Source organism: Procambarus clarkii, chromosome 55, assembly GCF_040958095.1.
Source record: "Procambarus clarkii isolate CNS0578487 chromosome 55, FALCON_Pclarkii_2.0, whole genome shotgun sequence".
NCBI classification, from domain to species: domain Eukaryota; kingdom Metazoa; phylum Arthropoda; class Malacostraca; order Decapoda; family Cambaridae; genus Procambarus; species Procambarus clarkii.
The window spans coordinates 30,192,796-30,203,561 of record NC_091204.1 but is presented as its reverse complement, the minus strand read 5'-3'; positions in this window follow the sequence as shown (position 1 = coordinate 30,203,561).

Here is a 10,766-nt window from a genome sequence, read left to right as displayed (position 1 = left end):
TCTCCCTATCTCTCTATCTCTCTCTCTCTCTCTCCCTATCTCCCTATCTCCCTATCTCCCTCTCTCTCCCTCTCTCTCTCTCTCTCTCTCTCTCTCTCTCTCTCTCTCTCTCTCTCTCTCTCTCTCTCTCTCTCTCTCTCTCTCTCTCTCTCTCTCTCTCTCTCTCTCTCCCTATCTCCCTATCTCCCTATCTCTCTCCCTATCTCCCTATCTCCCTCTCTCTCCCTCTCTCTCCCTCTCTCTCCCTCTCTCTCTCTCTCTCTCTCTCTCTCTCTCTCTCTCTCTCTCTCTCTCTCTCTCTCTCTCTCTCTCTCTCTCTCTCTCTCTCTCTCTCTCTCTCTCTCTCTCTCTCTCCCTCTCTCCCTATCTCTCTCTCTCTCTCTCTCTCTCTCTCTCTCTCTCTCTCTCTCTCTCTCTCTCTCTCTCTCTCCCTTTCTCCCTATCTCTCTATCTCTCTCTCTCTCTCCCTATCTCCCTATCTCCCTATCTCCCTCTCTCTCCCTCTCTCTCCCTCTCTCTCCCTCCTCTCCCTCTCTCTCTCTCTCTCTCTCTCTCTCTCTCTCTCTCTCTCTCTCTCTCTCTCTCTCTCTCTCTCTCTCTCTCTCTCTCTCTCTCCATATAATTTCAAACATTTTCTTCATGTCAGAAAATTGGATATGCCAAATCTTTCAATTCTTAAACATCAATATATTTAGCATTAAAAGATGTAATTTGATGGTGTAAATGTGTATTTATGAGTGTATAAACATCTATATAAATGTATAATGTAACAAAAATGAGTGACAAAAGCACACAAAGAATAAACTAGAAAACAGAATGTAGCAACTCTTTGACCAATGGAAATGTTTGAAACATTTTCTACCATTCATTTATAATTGACATCATTTACATAACATAATTTACATAGTAGTAGGCATCCATTAGTCTCAGGAGACTATGGAGTTGCGCTCTGGTTGTCGGTCTGGAGTGGCCTCTCCGGGGCGCAAAGCCTGGGTAGGTTGATATGGAGAAGCTGTTACCCAAGCAGCGGGTTCCCTCTCTCCACTCTCTCTCTGAAAGTCCCCTCTTTCTCTGAAAGGCTTCAATGGAAAGACAGAAGCAAATACGATTGGTTCCAGCGGTGTTGCAGGTACTGTCAGAACAAGGATGAAGGCAACGACGAACTGCCCGAGGGAGAGCTCAAGCTCCGGAGTTAATCTCGAGGTTGGTAAAAGAAGGCACAGGGACTCCAGACCCGGAGACCGCCGTGGTCGGGGCCGGAGAAGAACCACCCCAGCGAGGGTAGGAACGACCCCAGCCTCCTGAAGCAGAGGCTGGGGCTGCACGACCCCCAGGAGGTGGACGTCCCAGCCCCGCACCTACGGGTTCCTGACAGAGATCGTCACAGCCCACTTTCACCCGAGGCCCGCTCCCTTCATGACCCAGCAGAAGGAGGAGTAATAATTATTAATTACAACAATTATTATTATAATTATTATTATAATAATAATATAATTAACGACAGCCACTTGGTTTGTAAACTTAAGTTATCTAAAAGTTCCAGTTTCCCGATTGGGTTAGTGAGTCATGCTACAGGAACTAAGTTCGGGCGGCGGAGGCGGTCCACCAAGCTGCGTGGCGCCGGCCTCCGTGCACCGTGTCCGCTCCTAATGTACACGTTGTGTCAGTGAAGGCTGACTGGTCGGTGCTGGGGTGGGAGGCAGTAAGTGAGAGAGTGGGAGTATTAGTGAGAGAAGGAGGGAGGGAGAGATGCTAGGAGGTGGGCAGGGAGGCAGGCAGACAGGGAGGGGGGTGAAGGAGGGAGGGAGGTAGGGAGGCAGGGAGGCAGGTAAGGAGGGGGGGGGTGAAGGAGGGAGGGAGGTAAGGAGGCAGGCAGGCAGGTAAGGAGGGGGGTGAAGGAGGGAGGGAGGTAGGGAGGCAGGGAGGCAGGTAAGGAGGGGGGGGGTGAAGGAGGGAGGGAGGTAAGGAGGCAGGCAGGCAGGTAAGGAGGGGGGTGAAGGAGGGAGGGAGGTAGGGAGGCAGGGAGGCAGGGAGGCAGGCAGGCAGGGAGGGGGGGTGAAGGAGGGAGGGAGAGATGCTAGGAGGTGGGCAGGGAGGCAGGCAGACAGGGAAGGGGGTGAAGGAGGGAGGGAGGTAGGGAGGCAGGGAGGCAGGGAGGCAGGCAGGGAGGGAGGGGGGGTGAAGGAGGGAGGGAGGTAGGGAGGCAGGCAGACAGGGAGGGGGGTGAAGGAGGGAGGGAGGTAGGGAGGCAGGGAGGCAGGTAAGGAGGGGGGGGTGAAGGAGGGAGGGAGGTAAGGAGGCAGGCAGGCAGGTAAGGAGGGGGGTGAAGGAGGGAGGGAGGTAGGGAGGCAGGCAGGCAGGGAAGCAGGTAGGGGGGTGAAGGAGGGAGGGAGGCAGGGAGGCAGGTAGGGGGGGGGGGAAGGAGGGAGGGAGGAGGGAGGCAGGCAGGCAGGCAGGCAGGCAGCGAGGCAGACAGGGAGGCAGACAGGCAGGGAGGGAGGCAGGCAGGTAAGGAGGGGGGTGAAGGAGGGAGGGAGGTAGGGAGGCAGGCAGGCAGGGAAGCAGGTAGGGGGGTGAAGGAGGGAGGGAGGTAGGGAGGCAGGGAGGCAGGTAGGGGGGGGAACTAGGGAGGGAGGAGGGAGGCAGGCAGGCAGGCAGGCAGGCAGGCAGGCAGCGAGGCAGACAGGGAGGCAGGCAGGCAGGGAGGGAGGCAGGCAGGGGGGAGGGGGTGAAGGAGGGAGAGAGGTAGGGAGGCAGGGAGGCAGGCAGGCAGGGAGGGAGGCAGGCAGGGAGGAGGGAGAGAGGTAGGGAGGCAGGGAGGCAGGCAGGCAGGGAGGGAGGCAGGCAGGGGGGGAGGGGGGTGAAGGAGGGAGAGAGGTAGGGAGGCAGGGAGGCAGGCAGGCAGGGAGGGAGGCAGGCAGGGGGGAGGGGGTGAAGGAGGGAGGGAGGCTGGGAAGTTTATTAAACAAATCCATTTTTACTAATGAATTACAGACAGTTGAAGTACGTGACCTTGAAGCAGGGAGAGTGAGTATGGGATGTAGGGGGAGGGGGGGGGGTGTCGGTGGTGGTGGGTGTGTCGGTGGTGGGGGAGGGGGGGGGGGTGTCGGTGGTGGTGGGTGTGTCGGTGGTGGGGGAGGGGGGGGGGGGTGTCGGTGGTGGTGGGTGTGTCGGTGGTGGGGCAGGGCCGGCTCTCTCCGATAAGCCTATCACACTCGACCCCTTACCCAGATTTGTTTCTTAAATTCAACATGTACATCATCATATATATTTTCCGTTACAGATCATGTTTAGTAATATTATTAGAATAATATAAAGTTATATAAATACTTATTTCATGAAGCCGGTCGGCCGAGCGGAAAGCACGCTGGTCACGTGATCCTGTGGTCCTGGGTTCGATCCCGGGCGCCGGCAAGAAACAATGGGCAAAGTTTCTTTCATCCTATGCCCCTGTTACCTAGCAGTAAAATAGGTACCTGGGAGTTAGTCAGCTGTCACGGGCTGCTTCTTGGGGGTGGAGGCCTGGTCGAGGACCGGACCGCGGGGACACTAAAGCCCCGAAATCATCTCAAGATAACCTCTCAAGATGATTGTTTTTTTGTATTAGATGGAAATTCTCCAGACTATCTCTGGCTGGCAGTCTACTGACCCTCCTACCAGACCGGTCTCCTGGGGGGGGGGGGGGGGAAGAGAGCAACAGTGAGGGTGTGTAACAATGCCATCGGCCTACGTCCACACCCCAACAATGCCATAGGCCTATTTCCACACCCCAACAATTCTCTAGGCCAGTCCCCAACCGAACAATTCAATAGGCCTATATCCAAACCTGAATATATAATTCACCCCAACAATTCCTTAGGCCTACGTCCACACCTCAACAATTCCATAGGCCTATTTCCACACCCCAACAATTGCATGTTGGGGTGTAAGACAATGGTGGAGCAGAAAGTACTCCAGTACTTACGGAGGATGATGAGAGTGCGAGGAACAAGGTGGTCAGGTGGAGCCAGTGACTCCTTCCTTCAACAGTTTTGTCTTTCCCTCGTGGTATATCCTCAATGTCTTCAGTGGTGTGGCCTCACCACACACTTACACTGCCATAAGTGTCCTGAGAGTACTGTGAGAGGGACAATTTGGCGGGTATTGTGGTCACAGGTGACCGTCTCTAAGACAGTGGGGAGCATCAGTGTTATCTTCTGCATGATGGTAGCTGCAGTTCTTATCAGAGTTGTTATCTTATTGTTGGTGATTAAGTGGCGACATTGTTATCAGTTGAGGAGCGGCAGTGTTATCACACGGGTCGTCGTCTACACCTCGTGTAGCAGCTTGCTTTTGTTGTGATGACGTCACTCGCTCGCTTGCCCGCCATCTTGCTCCGTACATTTTCTTTGGTTACTGATCTTTCCCGAAAATGACTTTTTAATTGTCTTTATTTTATATACACAGGAGTTTGTTTATTTATTTATATATATACAAGAAGGTACAATAGGTTTATGAGAGTACATAACATTGATGTTTTTACATTCTTGTAAAGCCACTAACACGCATAGCGTCTCAGGCAGGTCCTTAATCTAACAGATAATTTTAAGTAGGTCAATTGTAGCTAAATTGAGAAAAGTTAACACGTACATTGTAAGGAAATTTGGAGAAAATTAGTAGGTACATTTTAGTAAAATTTGAAGATTATTTCTAGGTACATTGTAGCAAAATTTGCGTTCAACATAACAACCATGATAAGATGATGACAAGATACAACGGTGAAGTTATATGGCTTAGACACATATTTTGGGGCAGCACACGATACAACGGTGAAGTTATATGGCTTAGACACATATTTTGGGGCAGCACAAGATACAACGGTGAAGTTATATGGCTTAGACACATATTTTGGGGCAGCACAAGATACAACGGTGAAGTTATATGGCTTAGGTACATATTTTGGGGCAGCACAAGATACAACGGTGAAGTTATATGGCTTAGACACATATTTTGGGGCAGCACAATATACAACGGTGAAGTTATATGGCTTAGACACATATTTTGGGGCAGCACAAGATACAGTGCGAGTGTGAAGCACTAGGTAGAAAACTATGAAGATGAAATTAGGTACTTTTTGGTGGTACTTTTGACTAAGCGGTAGGATGGACAGCTTTTTAATTCATTAGGGAGTGAGTTCATAGACTATGTCCCTTTATTTGCGTAGTGTTTATACAGAGTTAGTTTGACTCTGGAGATATCAAAGAGATATTTATTTCTGGTGTGGTGATAGTGAGTTCTATAACATCTGTCAAAGAAAAGTTTCAGATCAGAGTCTCCGTGTGATGAATGGTGGGGGGGGTGTATGGTTTAGTATAGGGGGGGGGGCTGTGTAGCATGTGTGCAGATGTGTATACTGAGGTGCAAGTAAAGGTGTATGGTAAAGTGTATGTATTGGGAGCGTAGGGTTGTACAGGTGCATCTACATCCGCCACCAAGATAACGTTAATAAAACGAGATTAAAACCAGTGCACTAAAACAGAAGTGATAAACAAACAGGGAAAAAGGAGGAATCCCCTTCTCCATTATAAACCTAGACCCAAATGTCACAGTAACAAGGTTATCGCGAATAACCGAACTCAATTACGGGCTCACCATAGCCTGTGCTACATGGACACTTCGTTCTGCGAAGCTAAATCTGAAACAACAAACAAGAACAACAAGTGTCAACACAAGACAGAACACGAAACAATGGGAATATATTGGATAAGGTTATATTTAGGAAAGACATTGGGTAAATACTGGTTCAGTAACAGGGTTGTTGATTTGTGGAACCAATTACCGGATAACTTGGTGAAGGTTGGGTCCCTAAATTGTTTCAAATGTGGGTTCGACATGTATATGAGTGGGATTGGCTGGTTATAGATAGGCGCTGCCTCGTATGGGCAAATAAGCCTTCCGCAGTTATCTTTATTCTTATGTTCTTAAGTAACATGTGAGTCATAAACACTCACCCACCACGTTACTGTAAGTAACATGTGAGTCATAAACACTCACCCACCAGGTTACTGTAAGTAATATGTGAGTCATAAACACTCACCCACCACGTTACTGTAAGTAACATGTGAGTCATAAACACTCACCCACCACGTTACTGTAAGCAACATGTGAGTCATAAACACTCACCCACCATTACACTGTAAGCAACAAATGGTATTTGTGGAGACTGAAGGATGTAGCTGCGTACTTGAGCCTCCCATTAACACTTCAACTCATCAGTGAAAAAGAGAGAGTTGCCAAAGGAATGGAAGACAGCCAATGTAGTGCCAACGTGCCAGAATGAAAGGACACAGGAGCCACTAAACTACACAGTAGCTTCATTACCGACCATTCTCAGTTAGGCGCTAGAGAAGCTTGCAAGGAAACGTCTCGTGGAACACTTAAGAAAATGAAGATTTCTCATAAAGCATCATCTTGGATTCAGTTAAGGCAGATAATGACCTACGAATTTAAAAGTGTAATGTTTAAATAAAGATTATAAAACTAAGGGAAGAAGGGGTTAGGTCTTTGCACTTTTGTTGATTATCAGTTGGGAGATTTTTCTTTGTTTCCTTCCTTAGAAGGATTTGAACATTAATACAAATGTCCTCAGTCAGTAAGGACTGCACAAGCCAGCATATTAAATGTAAGGGCAGCTCATACATTAACGCTGAAAATAGATAGGCGAGGACAAACGCCAGGGTTCTAACAATGGGAATCCTAATCCACTAGATCGTTGAGCTCCTCGACTGCCAGTGCAATAATAAGGGTAGCTCTCGAGTGCTCAATCCAAATTTGATTTGATGTGTGCGACTATGAATCAGCTTCGAATCCAAAAGCCTTCATTGAAGATCTCAAGAACAGTTCAACATGTTACAGAATATGCGTGGCAATAATATTGGAAGGTATTGACAGAAAGACAGATTCTTTGGCAACAGTAACAAAACTATTCATAAAGAACTAAATCTAATACAAAAACAATCTTGACATTACTTTAATGTCCTTAAGTGACACGTTAAAGTAAGCTAATCAACAGCCTAGTTTAGCACTCCTGTCTATGCCTCTCTCAAGTATAACAGCATATTCCTCTCTGTTGTCACTTAGGCTGATAAATGAACTAACTGAACAATGGATCCACTCAGTGGATCCCGCAGGTCACTTGGGAGTGATCAAGACCTTAAACCGGATTTGGGAACATTTTTATTGGCCGGGCATGGACGTGGATGTAAGGAGAGTCTGCAAGACATGCTTACCGTGCCAAAGGGCGGAAAAGAACGTCCCTGCCATCCCGAAAGCACCTTTAGTTCCAGTAACTGCGTTTGGCCAGGTGTTCGAACGCCTAATAATCGATGTTGTGGGACCCTTACTTAGAACAAAAAGAGGAAATAGTTACTTGCTGACCATCATGTGTGCTTCGACGCGACTTCTGGAAGCGATCCCAGTGCCGAAGGTGACATCGAGATGCGATATGGGACACCTTCAGCGATTCTTCTCTTGGAGTACCCAAGGAAATTCAGTCCGATTGCTGAAACGTTTTCCAAACGAAGTGGTTTAGGCAGGCTATTGCATGCTGGGGAATAACACAACTACGATCATCACCTTACAGACCTCAGTCGCAAGGAGCGATTGAGAGGGTCCACTCCACCCTGAAAACCGTTTTGCGACTGTATTGTGCGGAACAGGTAGCAGAGTGGGATGAAGCTATCTGTCCAGCCCTGTTTGCGCTCAGAGATGCTGTGGTAGAGTCTCTGGGATTCTCTCCGTTCCAACTAGTGTTTGGACACGAAGTACGAAGTCCGTTGTTGATATTAAAGGAGCAGTTGACGTCGAGGGAGTCATTAATGACCGTGGAAGAGTATGTGCGGAGATTCCCGGAACGGTTGAAAACGGCGAAGAAGCTGGCTGCTGAGCACCTGAATACAGCTCAAGAGAAGATGTCGATTTGGTACGACAAGAATGCTGTCCCGAGGGAGTTCGCGGTGGGAGCCAGAGTGATGATGCTGCTACCAGGGAGAGGTAGAATGACGGAATCACGCTTTGGTGGTCCATAATCGGTCGTCAGGCGAGTAGATCCTATAAACTACGAAATCAGCAAGCTGAATCGCCCCCCACAAGACACAAGTATGTCACATCAACTGTTTGAAGCCATACTTCCAAGAACAGGGGAGCGTGAATTGGAAGAAAACGACACAGTCAGGAGAAGAGAAGATGGGTCTATGTATGGGAATGAACCAAGAGTTGCTGGGAGAGGAAGGAAAGTGGGCCAGTGCCGATGGTACGTGTCTTTCTAATACAGAGAGTTTGGTGCATCTGGAAGAGAAGCTACATCATCGGAACGATAGGCAGAGAGGAGACCTAGTGTCCCTAATAAGGAACAACGAGTCACTCTTCACAGATGTGCCCTGACGGCACAAGAGTTGTGGTGCACGATGTGGACGTGAAGCGTGGAAAGCCAATCAAGCAGAGCACATATCGGGTCAGTCCTGAGAAGAGGAAGATCACGCAACAGGAGGTGGAATATTTACTAGCAATTGATCTTGCAGAGCCTAGCAACAGCAAGTGGAGCTCACCTTGTGTGTTAGTGAAGAAGAATGACGGCTCGTTTCGCTTTTGCACCGATGATCGCAAAGTGAATTCCATCCCTGTTTCAGATTCCCACCATATGCCTCGAATAAGTGACTACATCGACCAAGTGGAAAAAGCCAGGTTTGTTTCCAAAGTCGACCTGCTGAAAGGCTACTTCCAAATTCCTTTGTCTCCTAGTGCAAGAAGGATCTGTGCATTCACTGCTCCGAACGGTTTGTACTAGTACAAAGTACTTCCGTTTGGCATGAAGAACAGCGGAAATTGTTTTCAAAGGATGATGAATGAAGTGCTACGAGGAATGACAGGTTGCACCTTGTACATTGATGATGTAGTTCTGTATGCCGACAACTGGAAGGAACACATGAATCGACTGAGAGAATTATTCTGAAGGTTGGAAGAAGCAAGCCCGACGATTAATCTTGCCAAGAGCGAGTTCAGGAAGGCCCGATTAGAGTATTTAGGGTTTTGTCGTGGGCCAATGAGAAGTAGCCCCCGTGGAACAGAAGGTTGTGGCTATCAAGGAATATCCGATTCCCAGGACGAGGAAAGAGCTGTTACGATACCTTGGGATGATAGGGTATTATCGCGGATTTTGTAAGAACTTCTCGACAGTGGCACACACTCTGACAAAATTGTTATCTAAGAAGGTTAGATGGAAGTGGTGTGAAGCGTGTCAAGAGTCATTCGAGAAGATGAACAAATTGTTAACAGAAGCACCAGTGTTGATCTCACCTGACTTCGAGTCAGAGTATATTTTGTATGTCGACGTAGGGATAGGAGTCATGTGAGCTCAGAAGAACGGAGTTCGCCGTCCAGTGACATTTCACTCGAAAAAGTTCGAGAAATACCAGCGAGCTTATAGTACAGTGAAGAAACACTGAAACACTGAAACACTACCCACATAGACACTGAAACATTTCAGTGTCTATGTGGGTAGAGGTACGAGACCGGCGCGAGTGTTCACTGTTCACTGAACGTCATATCCCCTTGACGTTCGGGCACAAAATAAAGAACTCGAACCAAAGGCTGCCAAGATAGTCCCTACAGTTGCAAGAGTACTGGCTGGAAATCAGATACATTAAAGGAAGGGAGAACGTGTTAGCGGCTGCCCTTTCACGGATTTACTAATCAATATGACTTATCTTAAAGGGAGGGGTATGTTACAGTGGCCTCTCCTATGTCTTCCGGCAGAGCCAGCGTTAAGAGTCATATCCACTTACCTTGCAGGTTTCCTGAGATGCAGGGAGTCATTTCATATGAGAGGCTACTGGATAGATAACATATTTATGGAGAAATTATCATTTATAAGATTTGCAGGCAAAGGGGGAGGGGTTATGCCCTTTGTACATACAAAATGGCGACATTTATATGATTTGGCGCCTAGACGTGAAGACGCCAACAGGCTGGCTGAGGTCACGTGACGTGACTGACCAATCAGAGCCTGGTATGACGTCACCAGGAGGCCTGGCAGGAGCTGCAGGTCACTGCGCCAAGCAGAGTTTAACAGATTTTTGATGCGAGCGGAAGTGCGTCAGTAAGCTCCCGAGATTGGAGGTTCTGGGAGCCTCGCTCAGTGGATTTGAGCAGCCGTAGGCAGTCTACCATTGTCGCAGAAGATACTGTACTTCCGCAGAATACGAAGAAGCCGAGTTTAGTGGGCAAAGAAGTTTCAAATACTCATGGCTGTTAGTCGGCGTCGGAAGGTGAGCAGCGACTCTGGGAGGGCAAGTCTGGCGCCCTGCGAGTCCGCTCTGGTACGACGTGCAGTGCTACAGTGACCAGGTCACATCTACTGAGTTCCTGAAGGGAAGGCACCGCATCCAGATCCAGGAGAAAATGTCTCGTTGAAGGAGCGAGTGTGGACAGTGACATGCTCAGTGACCACTGGTTGGACCAGTTTGGAAGACCTGAATCCAGGGATTAGGTACTACGAAAACGTGATTTCTCCACGATGCCTGAGGACCTGTGACACACAACCGGAACACCGTGGAACAACCAGGGAACCGTGTAACTTCTACCATCGGAGGACAGGCGTCGATGGACTGGAGTGATAAAGGTAGATCATTATTTCCCCTCCCATTGTCCCTTGATGACTAGGCTAAGTAGGCCCAGTACACATATATATATCTCGTTAGTGTATTTCTTATTATGTTTGTATTAGAGTA